Source organism: Balaenoptera acutorostrata, chromosome 9, assembly GCF_949987535.1.
Source record: "Balaenoptera acutorostrata chromosome 9, mBalAcu1.1, whole genome shotgun sequence".
Classification (NCBI taxonomy): domain Eukaryota; kingdom Metazoa; phylum Chordata; class Mammalia; order Artiodactyla; family Balaenopteridae; genus Balaenoptera; species Balaenoptera acutorostrata.
In genome coordinates this window covers 48693609-48703354 of record NC_080072.1, presented here as the reverse complement: position 1 = coordinate 48703354, position 9746 = coordinate 48693609, and positions in this window count along the sequence as shown.

The window sequence follows — 9746 nt, the reverse complement described above, 5'->3', positions numbered from 1 at the left end:
AGGGAAGTCCAAGATCAAGGCCCAGCAGGGTTGGTTTCCAGTGAGGGCCCTCTTCCTGGCTTGCAGACTGTGCCTTCTCACTGTGGCCTCATACAGCAGGGAGAGAGAGGGAGTTCTCCTATGTCTCCTCTTATAAGGACCTTCATCCCATTGGATCAGGGCCCCACCCATATGACCTCATTTAACCTAATTACCTCCCTCCAGACCCCACCTCCAAATACAGTCGCATTAGGGATTGGGGCTTCAATATATGAATTGGGCGGGGGGGATACAATTCAGTCCATAACAGGGATGTTGACGCAGAGAGGTCACGTTACAAATGGAGGGTTTCGACCATCTCGTGCTCCTCTCACTTCCTCTCCCAGAGCGATGGGCGCGCCTCCCTGACCCCATATCTACCTCAACACTTCCCCCTGATTCAGGCCTGTCAGTCTCTCATCTTCTAGTCAAGGACCCACCAAGCAGTGTTTTGCAAACAAGTGGAGGACTTTCAGTGAATAACATCTTCCCCATCAGGTAGCCTAAATGAAATTTATTAGTGTGTTTCCAGAGTCTATGGAAGATCCTGATGCCCAGCCCCCCTGAGAGTCCGCCGCACCTGAATGCACTTGCAGGGTCTGAGCTTTCCTGAGTGGTTGTGGTTTTAATTAGCTACAGACTACTATTACTTTAGCTTCATCATTATCCATTCAGTTGCTTGTTGGTTAACCCTACAATGTGTAGGGATACATAGTTGCAACAACAGGGTTTCCAGCATAAAACTTCCCACTGCCGAGGGCTGGAGGTGGGCATTCACGTTGGTGCAAACATGGAACATTTCTGTCCTGTTCCTACCTTGGAGGTACATGTTACTCACCACCCCTCCCCACATTGCTGTACAGAAAGAAACTCATTACTGGTAATGAACCCCTAGAATCTGTATTAGTTGAATAACTAGCAGTGCACCATCAAGGTAAGATTAATAGAACTACTGCATGATTTTCAAGTTCACAGAGAATTGTTTTATAATCTGTTTAAGCTTATATTCATTAATAGTAAATATGCAGTTCATACATGCTGCCAGCAGCCAGCTGTCTGCCACTTACTTACTTGAGAATTCTCTTTGCTTAGAAAATGGAAGCAGGTGGGTGAGCCTTGCGGGGAAATTCAGCTTGGAGAACACAGTCCACTGCCTGGGCACTCGGGCCACTGAGATTTCCAGACTTCCATCAGGACACGTGCGCCCCCTTGCTTCCTTCCCAAGCCAGCCACCCATAAAAGTGTCCAGAGAGGCCCCAGGGGCATGAGCAGGGTCAGTGCTGTGGTTTCAACCCAGGCATCACTGAGTGATGCCCAGCTGGGGCAGGGCTCTTGGGAGCGGGAGTCTCAGCTGAGTCTCGGGCACCTGGGTCCTGGGCAGGAGGGGCAGACAGTGAATGTGAGTCACCTGTGTCTAAGCCTGTCATGTGAGCAGCTCAAACCCGTTCCCCGAGGCAGTGAGGGTCAGAGATCGCACACAAGTGTGTGTGTTTGTGGGGTGTTATGTAAAACCCTTAGCCCGAGCCAGGAGGAGGCAGGAAGTTGAGGCACAGTTGGGTGCTCCTTCCTCCCACCTGGGTGCTTATGTCATCAGCTGGGATTTCTGCAGGTGGATGAGGTCTGCCCTAACGCCTTGTCTGGCAGCCTTTGCTTTTCATCTCTTTTAAATAAGCCACATCACGTCTTCTGGCTGCCACACACTGGCTCCTACAGTCCTTGAAGTTTCCAACACCCTGCCCGGGTAGGAAAGGCCCCTCCGTGGCAGAGTCTGAAGCTGTTCTCCTAGCATCTGTTCTCCCCTCCTTGGTGTCCCATATCCCTCGGAAGGTGGTCCATTCATCAAAATCAGTGACCTGACTGTGCTCTTTCGCACCCTGTAAAATCTTCCATTTTCCTTTAAACATGTCAAAGCCAAAGCAAAACCTGGAAGCTAGAAATGGTGTCCTCGTTAACCTAGAATGACCAGTAAACACCCCACAGCTCTGGATTGATGCAGTTGTCCTGTTGCCAAGGTGGGAGCACTGTAGACCCCTCAATCTTCACAAATCCTCTCTAAAAAACATTCAATCTCATTTTAAATCTCAACCCCCAAAGGCAGTGATTGGGACCTGTGCATGATTGACAAAGGGTATTCCAAGAAACCCAGGTCAGCTGAGAGTCTCCTGCTGGCCCCGCCCCCTGAGGGTTAGGCTCCTGCTGCAGCCTCGTAGGGAAGGAGGAGGGAAGCTGCTGGCTGAGGAGATGCTGGAGCCTCTGCCTGCTCTGCCCGCCCTGGATCTGGAAGGTTCGTCTCATGGGAGACATCCTGAATATAGAGTCCTGAGAGACCACCCGGCTCCCAGCTCCCACTTCCAACTGGGACACCTGCCTGGCTTCTAATCCAGTGGCCACTGAGCAGCCCGAGCAGCCCTTTCACTGAGCCTTGCTATACAGATAGGGGTTGGACCACATCCTACCCTTTTCACCCCAAAGATGCCTTTTATTATTTCTTTTATGGACTCTGTGTTTTGAAAGATTTTGTCACCCAAAAACTTCAGGTATGAGTGTGGCCAGAGCCGTTCATCACAGACAGAGATGCTCTCTCCATGACGTTCCTTGACATTTGAAAATAGCCTGCAAATCCCGTTACCTGCTTTGGGGCCCAGATAGGAAGCGGAGCTGTTGTGTGTCAGGATTACCTGGGGCGCCCCGAGGCCTGGGAGCGGGGCCGGGGAAGGCCTGAGAGGTCTCCGAGAGCCCTCCCACCGCGTCCCTCTGTGCATGTGACCCTCCTCCCACAAACTCCGCCCCCTCCCCACCCAGCAGCTCACATCCCACAACCCAGGCACCTCAGCACTCATCACCACCTACATCCACCCACCACACAAGGCTGAGTCCGCAGCAGGGGCTACATGAGGAGGTTCCCCGGGCTGCTCGGTCCCACCATGTCTCAGTGGGACACCTGCGATTTGGGCCTGGCTCTCATCACTTCGGACACATAGCATCTTGCTGGGCAGCTGCTGCCACAGCCCCTGGCTCCCCAGGAGCTGCACAGAAGCTGGGGAAGTAGAAGCCCTGGAGATAAAAGTGAGGGGCAATGGCCTCAGAAGTTATGCCCTGGTTTCGAGGGTCACGTCTGAGCCTCTGCTTCAGGCACAGAGCAGCACGTGAACAAAAACACACGTGAGCAGTCCCAGGAATTTTCACGGAGGTCTGGGGAGGCAATCCTCGGACAAAGACTCAGTTTCCTGCTGGTACCATGGGGGGACGGCTCAGAGCCATTTAATTTAGGCGTAAATGTTCCTGTGTCCCTGTGGCCAGGGAGGGTTGGGGACATTCGGTTACACAGACACAGAGGACGCCTTGTGCTCGTCCTGTCGGGAGGGCCCGGGACAGGTCCCGTCCGAGGCTGCAAGCCTCTCCTGCCCCTCAATGCCACCCAGTAGTAGGAAGGCACTAATGCATCCTCGGGCAAGCAGCCTTATGATTCAGTTTGCGCCTTCTCCCCTCTCCGTGTAACTCAGTGGGTAAATAGACACTTGAGGAAAATCAGTCTGTCTTCCCGGCTAATCTCAGGGCTCGGAGCCGCGGACTCAACCCAGGCGCACTCTCTGTCGCTCCCTGCTGGCAGCCCGCTGGGAAGGGGCTCTTTCGTGGTCACCGAGAGTCTGCCCCAAGGACATCGATAGGAAAATAAAGTGCTTCAGGGACACATCGTCATTAAAGCCTGTCCTAGTAAACTCAGACCAGACTGCCCACAAATCCTTGCTAATGGGAACATGATGGGCCCCAGGGATGGGGGCCCCGTGCCCAGAGGACTGGGGGTGGCAGCCACACTTGGAGGCCTGGGTTCATTTTGGATGAGCTAGAATGAAGGGTCAAGACACATGTCATCTGAGGAGGAGTCCAAGAGAAGTGGAGACATTTAGACTAGAGAAGGCTCACAGGGCTGTGGGGATACCTTCCATTCCTAAGGGGCCGTTACGTGGCAGAAGGAGCAGACTTTAAATAGTTCCCAGGGGGCAACTAAGGAGCAGGTGTCAGTTAATACGAAGACTCTTCTAGCACTTGTGTGTTTCCACGGTGGAATTCATCTGCCTTGAGACATAGGGAACCCGTCCGTCCCAGGGAGCGTGTCCTCTGAGGCTGCAGGTGGGGATCCCTCCCCTGGGGGAGAGTTGGGCAGAAGAAATAGTGCAGATAGTCCATGATTCTGCAAATTTGGGCTTCAGGAAAGTATCTGGTCCATGATTTTCTCATTTACTGCTGATGGGAGGCTATCGAATGATGATTTAGCTATTGAGGGTGTTACCTATCACTATCCAGATTCGCTTAATCAAGCTATAAGGAGGTTTGGCCACGTCTCCTAGGGATACTTCTCCAAATGGCATTCATGTCATCCCACTCCATTCTCATCCTTGTTCTTGCCAAGGCACAGTCACTGCCCAGTTCTTGAGTGAGGGACACAGGCTGCTGTGTAACCAAGATGGTGCCTTGATGCCTGGGTCTCCCTTGGGCCCTGGGTTCTGTGACCCCTGCCCAGTGTCCAGAAGCCCTTGTGCAAAACTCACGATTAACTCTGGGTCTCTCTTCACATGCTTTCTCTCCTCTAGGCCACTTTCCTCTCTCTCCATCCACCTTGATCCACTCCAGACTTTAAGTCCATCTCAAGCAGCCATCTTCACTTCAAGGTCTGATGGCATCTCAACTTAGCCCTCTTCGGTCCACTGCCACCCCTGACTTGGTCTTTCTCAGTGAGTGAAACCACCATCAGTCTGGTTACTGAAGCCAGAAGTCATTCTTGACCCCCTGCCCCCTTTTCTTCACACTTCACATCTACTCATCATTTGATCCCATCAATTCTATCTCCAAAACATATTTCATATCCACCTACTTCTCTCCATCTTCTCTGCCACCATCTTACTCAATGTCCTCTAACCAATCTCCCACCTCTTGCTCCACTTGAGTCATTTGTTACAGAGAAGGCACAGAGATCCTTTAATCAGATGCCATTTCCCAGCTGAAAACTTGTTGATGGTTTTCTGCTGTATTGAGAATAAACAGGTTCCTTCCCGTGGCCCCTGAAGTCCTGCAGCACCTGGCCCTGCCTCTCCCTCACCCCTGTTGTTCTGGCCTTTGGACCAAGTCCTAGAACCCAACAGGCTCTTTCCCCTTTCCTTCTGCCTAAAGCATTCTTCCCTTTAGCCTTCCAGCATCCTCAGAATTGCTCTCAGATAAGGTTTCTATTCTGTTATTCTCTATTACATTACTCTTTCCTTTATTGCTCTAATCACAATACATAACTATTTTACTATTTGTTATAGGTCTCAGTCATCTTTCCCTCCCTCCTCCAAGACTGCAAGCTCCTTAAGGGCAATGACCTTGACAGTCTTTTACATCATTTTCTGTCCAGTGCCTGTCACAGTGCCCGGCACATAGTAGACGGTCAATAAATACTTCTTGGATGAAGGACTGAGTCTCTCAATCCAATTCTACTGAGTTCTTTGTGCAACTCCTGGTCCTTCGTGCTGGTGCTGCAGAGTGTGGTGCTGGTCACGTTGGAGGAAAAAGGAGACGTGGGCAGTGGTCAGACTGCTCTTCCCCTCCAGGCAAGCAGAGTGTACTAAGGGCAAGACATCCCTGCTGAGATTGAATATGGGGGTGGGGGACCCAACAATGGTTCATGGTCAGGGACTGTGTTAAAAATACAGTCAGTTGAAAGTTGCTATAAAATTCAAGGGGCTGAATGACTAAGTTCTCTACTGATGGGAGGAAGGATGTCAAGCTACAACCAGGTAACTGCTTCTGGAGGGAAAACAACTCTTGTAAAAAATTACCCATTTCAATGGGCTTTGGGATCTTTTCCATTAGAAGCCCGTTCTATCAAAGTTCCAAAACAGCAATGAGGATCCTGCGTAAGAACCCCCTCGCTCCTCCGGGGACCGGCCGCAGGCAGCAGACTCAGAGATGGGCGGCGGCTGGCAGGTGGCACCACCCTTAGCTGCGGGGCTTCGTTCCAGAGCAGATGTTTGCCTCATCCTGTACCCCAGAAGGGGTCTGAGCCTTCAGAAACAGTCTGTGCTCCCTGAAGCAGGGAGCTGTCCGTATGACGAGGAAAATCATCACTCCACCTCGCATTATCTTAAAGTGGTAAGTGATGGCAAATGCTAGAGATACTGGAGAAGGGCGAGGTGGAGAAATGGTTCAGCAGCTGACTTCTGAACTCCATATTTTCAGCTGCACAGCTACACACACTACCTGATGAAGAAATATGGGAAATCAAAACATTTATAGTGATTCTTAACCCCCACTGCCCTGCGATGGGAATTACAGCGCTTGGCTCCTGGTAAGCATCAATCTGTCATGTTTGCACAGACAGGGCGGCTTGCGTGAATTCCTGAGGAGGCAAAGGAGCCCCTTTTCTTTCTTCTGTCAAAAACATATCCAAAGGCTTCTAAAGACTGTTCCTGACAATGACCTGTTAGAGCATTTAGAACTTATTTTTATTATGCAAAGTCCTGCAGAATGCAGCTCTCCCTGGGTGTGGTTGGGTCTTACTCAAATTTATTAGCATGCAAAATAATCCTACTCTGTTCCGAAACCTCAAGGCCCAAACTTCACAAAATTACCTCGACTTTTGCTGGAAGACAGTGTTCATGAACCACTTGGCCTTTTGGAACTCTGAGATTGAACTTTACAGCAGTCTCAGGCCTGAACTACAAATGCCTGGAGACACACTTGAGCCTGCTGCCTACGTTCAAATCTTGGTTCTGCTACTTCTTAGCTGTGTGACCTTGGACAAATTTCTCAACCTCTCTGTGCCTTAATTTATTCCTCTTTAGAGACAAAAGAACCAACTTCAGGCTGTTATAAGGATTAAAAGAATACATGTAAAGGGCTCAGGATGGTGTCTGGCATGTGGCAAGTGCTCTGTAGATGCTGCTGCTATTATTACATTATGACCCTGAAGAGGGGCTTTAGTTAAGAGACAGTGATTGCTTCCACTAATACAGCTCAAAGTCCAGCTAACAAGGCGACGCTGATCTCTAGTAAACTCAGTGTGAACCAGTGCCTGGACCAGGAAATACTGGCTGCCACCTCCACACAAGAGCTTCCCCCTCAGGGGCCAGGGAGGGTGTCAGCTGCTCATCTTCCACCTGCCTTGCCCCTGGTCAGACTGGAAATGCTGACTCCTGGGACGGTACAGTTGCCCCGGGGATGGAGACAGCTTTCTGTGCTGATGAGAAGAGTCTCTCCTAAACAACAGGGTGATGTCAGGATCTTGTCTGCAGACCCCGCCGTGGGTGAGAGGGTCAAAGCTGTCTCAGTCCCCCGAGGACAGGGAGATTTATGTAACCTCTGTATCAATGCCAAGGATATGTCTGGTCTGGAGATGCTGCAGAGTCCACTTAGGAGAAGTTCATACTGGGGGGAGGGGTCCGCACTGCATCTGTGGGTCTGTCCTCTGTGCCAGGCCAGGAACCACTGCATGTTTTGCGGAGAAGGTCCTCTGAGGTCTTCACCCTGAGTTCACTGGGTCCCTCAAAGATGTCTGGGGTGGCACCAGGCAACCAAGAGGGGAAGGCTCTAAGAGAGCCAGTGGTGACACTGCCATGGGCCTATTAATCTTCCCAGTGTTCCACTGTCCCTTGTGTGTTGCTGCTTCAAGTGAGGCCACTGGGGCAGTGGTGGGAATCCCCATGGCTCCGGCTGAGGGCTGCTCCGGATAATTTAGGGAACAGAGAGAGAACAGAGAGAGCTGATTATACCAGCAACTGAGGAAGGCAGCCACAAAAAAGCTAGACAGACACTGCACATGGTCTTCCTTTGAAGAACAAAAGCAAAGAAAATTGGCTCACCAATGAGAATGAAGTGAGAACCATGTACTGAGCAGAAATCACAAGCCTAAGCCTGCTCACTCAGGAAAGTACAGGATCCTGAAGAATAAAACTGAACTATGTGAGACCTCTGAATAGTGAAAATTTTTACTTTAAAATGCTTTGTAAAGTGACGTTAGCACTTGTAGAGAAGAAACAAATGCACAGCCCAGGGAGACGTCTTGTCTTCAGGCTGCCTGTGCTTGCCCTGGAAGCCTCTGCCGAGCCTCGAGTCCACAGCCAGGAGACGGCGAGGGTGGCTCCCGTCCCAGCCTGTAGGTCCTCTTGGCTGTTACAAGTCAAGTGTGCCTTTCTTTTAGGCTCCCAGAGGCCATGGTTGGAATTTAAGATCTAAATTTCAGCCTTCTGCGTCCACACAATCTCAGATCCAGCTGGGCAATGCTAGATTTATCTCACTGGGTCTAGGTTCCAACCTCAGGAATATCTCCCTTGCCACCCCCTCGCTCAAGCCCCGGTGACCACCCAAGGGCATCAGTCTGTTTCAGGAAGAACCCATTTACGCTCTGTGCTCTTCACTTTACTGTCATTTGGTAGGAGATTGGCAACCACAGACAAAGCTGCCCCAGGTCAAAACAATGCAGAACTGACAAGGGTCTGGATCACCTTGGGTGTCAGGAGGAGACAGATGGTACTCACTCAAATGGGGTAGTTGAGAATCTAACAAAGAGGCTACTTGTAAAGGTACGAGAGAGTTTAGGGAAACCCATGAAGGAAGACACAGTCCCCAGGGCAATAGCCCCGGTCTTAGCCCGAAAGGGCGGGGAACACAGCTGTGAGGGAGCGCTGCCGGCAGGAGCTGAGGTCTATATAAAGAGAATGCAGTGACTTCCCAGTGGCCCAGCACTGGGGCAATCAAGGCCTAGACCTCTCCCCTCCCTGAGTGCCTGTTGGTGTCCCCCACTGACAGAATCCCAGCGAACCCAGAGGCCAAGGGAGCCTGTTGATTCACTCCTGAAAGATCACTTCTCTGAGTGGAGATGGCAGAGCAGGGCAGAGTGGTTCTGGAGGGGCAGATGGAAAATCTCCAGCCCAGGGTCATTTCCCAGAGGCCACAGCTTCTTGGTCTCCAGCCAGGTGCAGCCATTATGGAACACAACTTCCCTGGCCAATTTCAAAGCTCTGCTTACTGCTGGGAATGCATGTTTGAACAAAGCCTTTATTCTCTATTCCAACAGCAGGGCTGGAATTTAAAAAGCTTCATTTTCAAGACTGGCTGCTTTCAATCTTTCTAACCTGGAACTTACATTTTGGAGTCAAATAGAATTATTCAAACAAAGCATTTCAGTGATAAGCACAAAGCGTTTTGAATTTTTTCTCCTTTCCCCTCCCTACGCCGCATAACATTCCTACTCAAAATGTCAGGACTGTTCTGTGGCCACCTCTTACAACCGGCCTCTCTCAGCTTCCATTTCCCCAGGTCTTTGTTTCTTCAGCCTGTGTCCTCACCCAGGTGTGCTGTTGTCCAGGCCACGAGAGGCCAGTCCTAATGCAGACTGGCCGAGGACAGGGACCTCTCTAACTACCCCAGGAGCACTTTCATACTCTGACTCCTGCTTCCGGGTTTGGCAGAACCAGGTGTTGTTATCCAACCAGTCTTCCTTATTAATTATACTTTGTTATCTTTTTGCTCCCCTGACCCCAACCCATTTTCCTGTCTTCTGCGATTTAAGTCCGTCTCTAACATCCTCTTGTTCTCCTCAGCTGAACTTCTCCCCAGCCCCTGGCTGGCATTTATCTTTTATCATATTCCTACTGCCTTGACCTGTCTGTTATTCAAGTCAGAGTGTTGACTGGCATTTGCATTCCTTGGAAATAACACCTGCTCTGCACTGTCCTGGGCAGACTGTGTCC